The sequence below is a fragment of the Aquarana catesbeiana genome, linkage group LG10 (assembly GCF_042186555.1).
Source record: "Aquarana catesbeiana isolate 2022-GZ linkage group LG10, ASM4218655v1, whole genome shotgun sequence".
In the NCBI taxonomy this organism is placed as follows: Eukaryota; Metazoa; Chordata; class Amphibia; order Anura; family Ranidae; genus Aquarana; species Aquarana catesbeiana.
In genome coordinates this window covers 2,536,021-2,544,267 of record NC_133333.1, presented here as the reverse complement: position 1 = coordinate 2,544,267, position 8,247 = coordinate 2,536,021, and the positions used below count along the sequence as shown (strand labels likewise).

General features: G+C 47.8%; 1 protein-coding gene across 1 annotated transcript in view; it reads left to right on the top strand.

The window, feature by feature from the left end:
• Window positions 1-361: 361 nt before the first annotated feature.
• Window positions 362-8,247, top strand: part of LDLRAD2 (low density lipoprotein receptor class A domain containing 2) — a 28,500-nt gene continuing 20,614 nt past the window's right edge. The window contains exon 1 of the mRNA XM_073601464.1: window positions 362-549. The gene's annotated coding sequence lies outside the window, so the exon portion shown is untranslated. The remainder of the gene's footprint in view (window positions 550-8,247) is intronic.

Below are 8,247 nucleotides of genomic sequence, written 5' to 3'. Positions count from 1 at the left end.
AACGGGGCCTTAGATCATTGTATTATAACAGAATGAGGAGTTAGACCATTGTATTACCTCAGAACGGGGACTTAGATCATTGCATTACCTCAGAACGGGGACTTAGATCAATGTATTACCACAGAACGGGAACTTAGACCAATTTATTACCACAGAACGTTGACTAAAGCCTTGTACACACAATCGGACTTCACACAAACTTTTCTGTGGATTTCTGTCCAAAGGGCGTTGGCCGTGAACTTGGTATGCATACACACGACAGGACTTTTTCAGCCAACTTTCACCAAATCACGTGGTTTTTCAGCTCTTTACCACCACCCTTTGGTCAACTTCTGTATTGTTGTCTGATCTTTTGCATTGGTTCTGAGCATGCGTGTTTGTACTTTGGACTAAAGTCCGATGGATTTGTGTATACATGATCGGACTAGCCAACGTAGGACTTTTGTTGCAGGAAAGTTTGTCTGTTCACACAGCCAACATTTGTCCGATGAAAACCAATTAAGTTTGTCCGATGGAGCGTGCACACGGTCAGATGTTGCCTTAAAACAGGTAATTTGCATGTTTGTTGTCAAAGTCCGATCATGTGTATGGGCCTTTAGAGCATTGTGTTACCACAAAACCAGGCCTTAGATCATAGTATTTCCACAGAATAAGGACTTGGATCATTGTATTACCTCAGAACGGGGACTTATGCCGCGTACACACAATCGGAACTGCCGCTAGCAAAACTCTGATGAAAGCTTTTTGTCGGAAAATGCGACCGTGTGTACGCTCCATCAGTCTTTTGCTGGCGGAATTCCAGCCAGCAAAAGATTGAGAGCATGTTCTCTATTTTTCGGTCAGAAAAGTTCCTATCCGAAAATGGGTTCGTCTGTATGCAATGCGGACGCGCAAAAAATCACGCATGCTCGGAAACAATTTGATGCATGCTCGGAAGCATTGAACTTCATTTTCTTGGCTCGTCGTAGTGTTGTACATCACCGCATTCTTGACGGTCGAAAGTTCAGAGAACTTTTGTGTGACCCGTGTGTATGTAAGCCAAGCTTGAGCGGAATTCCGTCTGAAAAACCATTCAAGTTTTTTTTCTGACGGAAATTCCGATCGTGTGTACGCGGCATTGGAGCATTGTATTACCACAGAATGAGGACTTAGATCATTGTATTTATTACCACAGAAAGGGGCCTTAGACCATTGTATTACCACAGAACGGGGCCTTAGATCATTGTATTTATTACCAAAGAACGGGGCCTTAGACCATTGTATTACTACAGAACGGGGACTTAGACCATTATGTTACCATAGAATGGGGCCTTAGATCATTGTATTTATTACCACAGAACGGGGACTTAGATCATTGTATTTATTACCACAGAACGGGGACTTAGATCATTGTATTACCACAGAACGGGGACTTAGACCATTATGTTACCATAGAATGGGGCCTTAGATCATTGTATTTATTACCACAGAACGGGGACTTAGATCATTGTATTTATTACCACAGAACGGGGACTTAGATCATTGTATTACCACAGAACAGGACCTTAGACCATTGTATTACTACAGAACGGGGCCTTAGATCATTGTATTTATTACCACAGAACGGAGACTTAGATCATTGTATTACCACAGAACGGGGACTTAGATCATTGTATTACCACAGAACGGGGACTTAGACCATTATGTTACTATAGAATGGGGCCTTAGATCATTGTATTTATTACCACAGAATGGGGACTTAGATCATTGTATTTATTACCACAGAATGGGGACCATTGTATTACCACAGAACGGGGCCTTAGACCATTGTATTACCACAGAACGGGGCCTTAGATCATTGTATTTATTACCAAAGAACGGGGCCTTAGACCATTGTATTACCACAGAACGGGGCCTTAGATCATTGTATTTATTACCACAGAACGGGGCCTTAGATCATTGTATTTATTACCACAGAACGGGGCCTTAGACCATTGTATTACCACAGAACGGGGCCTTAGATCATTGTATTTATTACCAAAGAACGGGGCCTTAGATCATTTGTATTACCACAGAACGGGGCCTTAGACCATTGTATTACCACAGAACGGGGCCTTAGATCATTGTATTTATTACCAAAGAACGGGGCCTTAGACCATTGTATTACCACAGAACGGGGCCTTAGATCATTGTATTTATTACCACAGAACAGGGCCTTAGATCATTGTATTTATTACCACAGAACGGGGACTTAGATCATTGTATTACCACAGAACGGGGACTTAGACCATTATGTTACCATAGAATGGGGCCTTAGATCATTGTATTTATTACCACAGAACGGGGACTTAGATCATTGTATTTATTACCACAGAATGGGGACTTAGACCGTTGTATTACCACAGAACGGGGCCTTAGACCATTGTATTACCACAGAACGGGGCCTTAGATCATTGTATATATTACCAAAGAACGGGGCCTTAGACCATTGTATTACCACAGAACAGGGCCTTAGACCATTGTATTACCACAGAACGGGGCCTTAGATCATTGTATTTATTACCACAGAACGGGGCCTTAGACCATTGTATTACCACAGAACGGGGCCTTAGATCATTGTATTTATTACCACAGAACGGGGCCTTAGATCATTGTATTTATTACCACAGAACGGGGCCTTAGACCATTGTATTACCACAGAAGGGGGCCTTAGATCATTGTATTTATTACCACAGAACGGGGCCTTAGACCATTGTATTACCACAGAACGGGGCCTTAGATTATTGTATTTATTACCACAGAACTGGGACTTAGATCATTGTATTACCACAGAACAGGGCCTTAGACCATTGTATTACCACAGAACGGGACCTTAGATCATTGTATTTATTACCACAGAACGGGGCCTTAGATCATTGTATTACCACAGAACGGGGCCTTAGATCATTGTATTACCACAGAACGGGGCCTTAGATCATTGTATTACCACAGAACGGGGCCTTAGACCATTGTATTACCACAAAACGGGGCTTTAGATCATTGTATTTATTACCACAGAACGGGGCCTTAGATCATTGTATTACCACAGAACGGGGCCTTAGATCATTGTATTTATTACCACAGAACGGGGCCTTAGACCATTGTATTACCACAGAACGGGGCCTTAGACCATTGTATTACCACAGAACGGGGCCTTAGATCATTGTATTTATTACCACAGAACGGGGCCTTAGATCATTGTATTTATTACCACAGAACGGGGCCTTAGACCATTGTATTGCCACAGAACTGGGACTTAGACCATTGTATTTACATACTTACCAACTGTCCCGGATTTCCCGGGATTTGGACTCCCTTCCCAAGTTTATTGTTTCCCGGGAAATGTCCCGAGAAATCCATTTTTTTACGAAAATTATTTTTTTCTCCGCCGGCCGCCATTTTTAAGGAGACCAGGAACGGCTAGACGAAGCTCCTGCGTCGCCGCCCACCCTGCGCTCTGCCTCGCCCCGCCTACCCCCCCAGCCCTGCTGCCTGTCTGCTATGGTAAGGTAAGGGGGGGCACCGCTGGGGACACCTGATGTTGGGGGGGGGCACCGCTGGGGACACCTGATGTTAGGGGGGGCACCGCTGGGGACACCTGATGTTAGGGGGGGGCACCGCTGGGGACACCTGATGTTAGGGGGGGCACCGCTGGGGACACCTGATGTTAGGGGGGAACCGCTGGGGACATCTGATGTAAAGGGGGGGCTCCGCTGGGGACATCTGATGTAAAGGGGGGTCTCCGCTGGGGACACCTGATGTAAGGGGGTCTCCGCTGGGGACATCTGATGTAAGGGGGGCTCCGCTGGGGACATCTGATGTAAGGGGGGCTCCGCTGGGGACATCTGATGCAAGGACGGACTCTGCTGGGGACACCTGATGTTAGGGGGGGCACCGCTGGGGACATCTGATGTAAGGGGGGGCTCCGCTGGGGACACCTGATGTAAGGGGGTCTCCGCTGGGGACATCTGATGTAAGGGGGGCTCCGCTGGGGACATCTGATGCAAGGACGGACTCTGCTGGGGGCACCTGATGCAAGGATGGACGGCTGATGACAGGCGACGTGGCAGGTGACACGCTCAGGGATCCCACTGATTCGGCATTATGGTGAGTTGAATGATTTCATTTTATATTGCAATGTAATAATAGAAATAATGCACTTCAATCATCCTGACACCATAACAACCATGATACCGGGATGATTGAAGCGCTAACACCAGGTGTTTGGAGTATCTTTATCTGCTGATTGTTAAACTTTCTAGAATACACATATTTCCATTGTTGTGTAGGATCTGGGCCTGCTGTCCCTCCATCCCTCTTCCCCCATTTCCATCTCCATCCCTCATTCATCTCAGACTCTAACCACACCCCCTTTGAGCCACGCCCACTTAAGACACGCCCACTATTTTGCGTAAAAGACACACATTTTTCACCGCGCCGTGCTTTGCGTGCCGCATTTTTAGTTTCCCCCTGTGCCACGCCTACAAACGCATACCCCGCCCCCTGATTATAATAAGACTCCGCCTACAGCCAAAAAAGTGTCCCTAAAAATGTTTTTTCAATGTTGGCAACTATGTATTTATTACTACAGAACGAGGACTTAGATCATTGTATTACCACAGAACGGGGACTTTATAAGTCGCTGATCGCCGCCATTACTACGAAATAAATAAATAAAAATATCCCATAGTTTGTAGACGATATAATTTTTTGCGCAAACCAATCAATATACACTTATTGGGATTTTTTTTTTTTTTTATTTTTACCAAAATAATTTTTATTTTTTTAGCGCAAAAAATAAAAACCGCAGAGTTGATCAAATACCACCAAAAGAAAGCTTTATTTGTGGGGGAAAAGAGGACATAAATGTTATTTGGGTACAGCGTCATACGACTGCGTGATTGTCAAAGTAAGGCAGTGCCGTATCGCATAAAATGGTCTGGTCGTTATGGGGGGGGGGGGGGGGGGGTAAATCTTTTGGAGGGCAAGTGGTTAATATAATGTATTTAGATTTTTTTTTTCGGCCAACAAGCTGCTTTTACACCGAGCAGTTTTTGAAGCACTTTTGCTTTAAAAAATAAAAAAAAGCGCAGGAAAAGCTGAACAAAAATGCATCCCTTTAAAATTCAATGTACAGTATCTGACAAAAGTATGTACACCCCTCAGTGACATTTGTGTAAATCTTTTCTTCTATCTTTTCATGTGACAACACTGAAGAAATGACACTTGTCTACAATGTAAAGTAGTGAGTGTACAGCTTGTATAACAGTGTAAATTTACTGTCCCCTCAAAATAACTCAACACACAACCATTAATGTCTAAACCGCTGGCAACAAAAGTCAGTACACCCCTAAGTGAAAATCTCCAAATTGGGCTCAATTAGCCATTTTCCCTCCCCGGTGTCATGTGACTCGTTAGTATTACAAGGTCTCAGGTGTGAATGGGGAGCAGGTGTGTTAAATTTGGTGTTATCGCTCTCACTCTCTCATACTGGTCACTGGAAGTACAACATGGCACCTCATGGCAAAGAACTCTCTGAGGATCTGAAAAAAAGAATTGTTGCTCTACATAAAGATGGTCTAGGCTATAAGAAGATTGCCAAGACCCTGAAACTGAGCTGCAGCACGGTGGCCAAGACCATACAGCGGTATAACAGGACAGGTTCCACTCAGAACAGGCCTCGCCATGGTCCACCAAAGAAGTTGAGGTCACGTGATCAGCGTCATATCCAGAGGTTGTCTTTGGGAAATAGACGTATGAGTGCTGCCAGCATTGCTGCAGAGGTTGTAGGGGTGGGGGGTCAGCCTGTCAGTGCTCAGACCATACGCCGCACACTGCATCAAATTGGTCTGCATAGCTGTCATCCCAGAAGGAAGCCTCTTCTAAAGATGATGCACAAGAAAGTCCACAAACAGTTTTCTGAAGACAAGCAGACTAAGGACATGGATTACTGGAACCATGTCCTGTGGTCTGATGAGACCAAGATAAACTTATTTGGTTCAGATGGTGACAAGCGTGTGTGGGGGCAACCAGGTGAGGAGGACAAAGACAAGTGTGTCTTGTCTACAGTCAAGCATGGTGGTGGGAGTGTCATGGTCTGGGGCTGTATGAGTGCTGCCGGCACTGGGGGGCTACAGATCATTGAGGGGACCATGAATGCCAACATGTACTGTGATATACTGAAGCAGAGCATGATCCCCTCCCTTCAGAGACTGGACCGCAGGGCAGTATTCCAACATGATAACCACCCCAAACACACCTCCAAGAGGACCACTGCCTTCCTAAAGAAGCTGAGGGTAAAGGTGATGGACTGGCCAAGCATGTCTCCAGACCTAAACCCTATTGATCATCTGTGGGACATCCTCAAACGGAAGGTGGAGGAGCACAAGGTCGCTAACATCCACCAGCTCTGTGATGTCATCATGGAGGAGGGGAAGAGGACTCCAGTGACAACCTGTGAAGCTCTGGTGACCTCCATGCCCAAGAGGGTTAAGGCAGTGCTGGAAAATAATGGTGGCCACACAAAATATTGACACTTTGGGCCCAATTTGGAGATTTTCACTTAGGGGTGTACTGACTTTTGTTGCCAGTGGTTTAGACATTAATGTCTGTGTGTTGAGTTATTTTGAGGGGACAGTAAATTTACACTGTTATACAAGCTGTACACTCACTACTTTACATTGTAGACAAGTGTCATTTCTTCAGTGTTGTCACATGAAAAGAGAGAAGAAAAGATTTACACAAATGTCACTGAGGGGTGTACTTACTTTTGTCACATACTGTATGTCTTCAGAATTGTCCGTTGAAATGTTAAAAATCCTGCTTGCCACATTTTTGGTGCATATTTGGTCAGTTCAAAAAAAGCGCCTCCCCTTTGAAACAAATTAAAAACGCACCTGTGTTGCGTTTTTGATGCAGTTTTTGAGTCACATGACTCATGAAAAACGCACTGTAAACGCGGCACCTTTTTTTTTCCTATCGGCAAAACGCAGATAACCCTAATTTCGGTCGATGGTTTTTCAGAGGCCGATATATTGGGGCATCCCTAGTATACAGCGGCCTTGTTCGTGTCGCCGGTCAGCCGGGACCTTCACCATCATCGTTATATTCCGATCCCCCTCGTCCCGTCTGCAGAATTCCGATCCCCCTCGTCCCGTCCGCAGAATTCCGATCCCCCTCGTCCCGTCCGCAGAATTCCGATCCCCCTCGTCCCGTCCGCAGAATTCCGATCCCCCTCGTCCCGTCCGCAGAATTCCGATCCCCTCGGCCCATCTGGAGAATTCCGATCCCCCTCGGCCCGTCCGCAGAATTCCGATCCCCCTCGTCCCGTCCGCAGAATTCCGATCCCCCTCGTCCCGTCCGCAGAATTCCGATCCCCCTCGGCCCGTCCGCAGAATTCCGATCCCCTCGGCCCATCTGGAGAATTCCGATCCCCCTCGGCCCGTCCGCAGAATTCCGATCCCCCTCGGCCCATCCGCAGAATTCCGATCCCCCTCAGCCCGTCCGCAGAATTCCGATCCCCCTCAGCCCGTCCGCAGAATTCCGATCCCCCTCGTCCCGTCCGCAGAATTCCGATCCTCTCGGCCCGTCTGGAGAATTCCGATCCCCTCGGCCCGTCCGCAGAATTCCGATCCTCTCGGCCCGTCCGGAGAATTCCGATCCCCTCGGCCCGTCCGGAGAATTCCGATCCCCCTCAGCCCGTCCGCAGAATTCCGATCCCCCTCAGCCCGTCCGCAGAATTCCGATCCCCCTCAGCCCGTCCGCAGAATTCCGATCCCCCTCGTCCCGTCCGCAGAATTCCGATCCTCTCGGCCCGTCTGGAGAATTCCGATCCCCTCGGCCCGTCCGCAGAATTCCGATCCTCTCGGCCCGTCCGGAGAATTCCGATCCCCTCGGCCCGTCCGGAGAATTCCGATCCCCCTCAGCCCGTCCGCAGAATTCCGATCCCCTCGGCCCGTCCGGAGAATTCCGATCCCCTCGGCCCGTCTGGAGAATTCCGATCCCCTCGGCCCGTCCGGAGAATTCCGATCCCCTCGGCCCGTCCGGAGAATTCCGATCCCCTCGGCCCGTCTGGAGAATTCCGATCCCCTCGGCCCGTCCGCAGAATTCCGATCCCCTCGGCCCGTCTGGAGAATTCCGATCCCCTCGGCCCGTCCGGAGAATTCCGATCCCCTCGGCCCGTCCGGAGAATTCCGATCCCCTCGGCCCGTCCGGAGAATTCCGATCCCC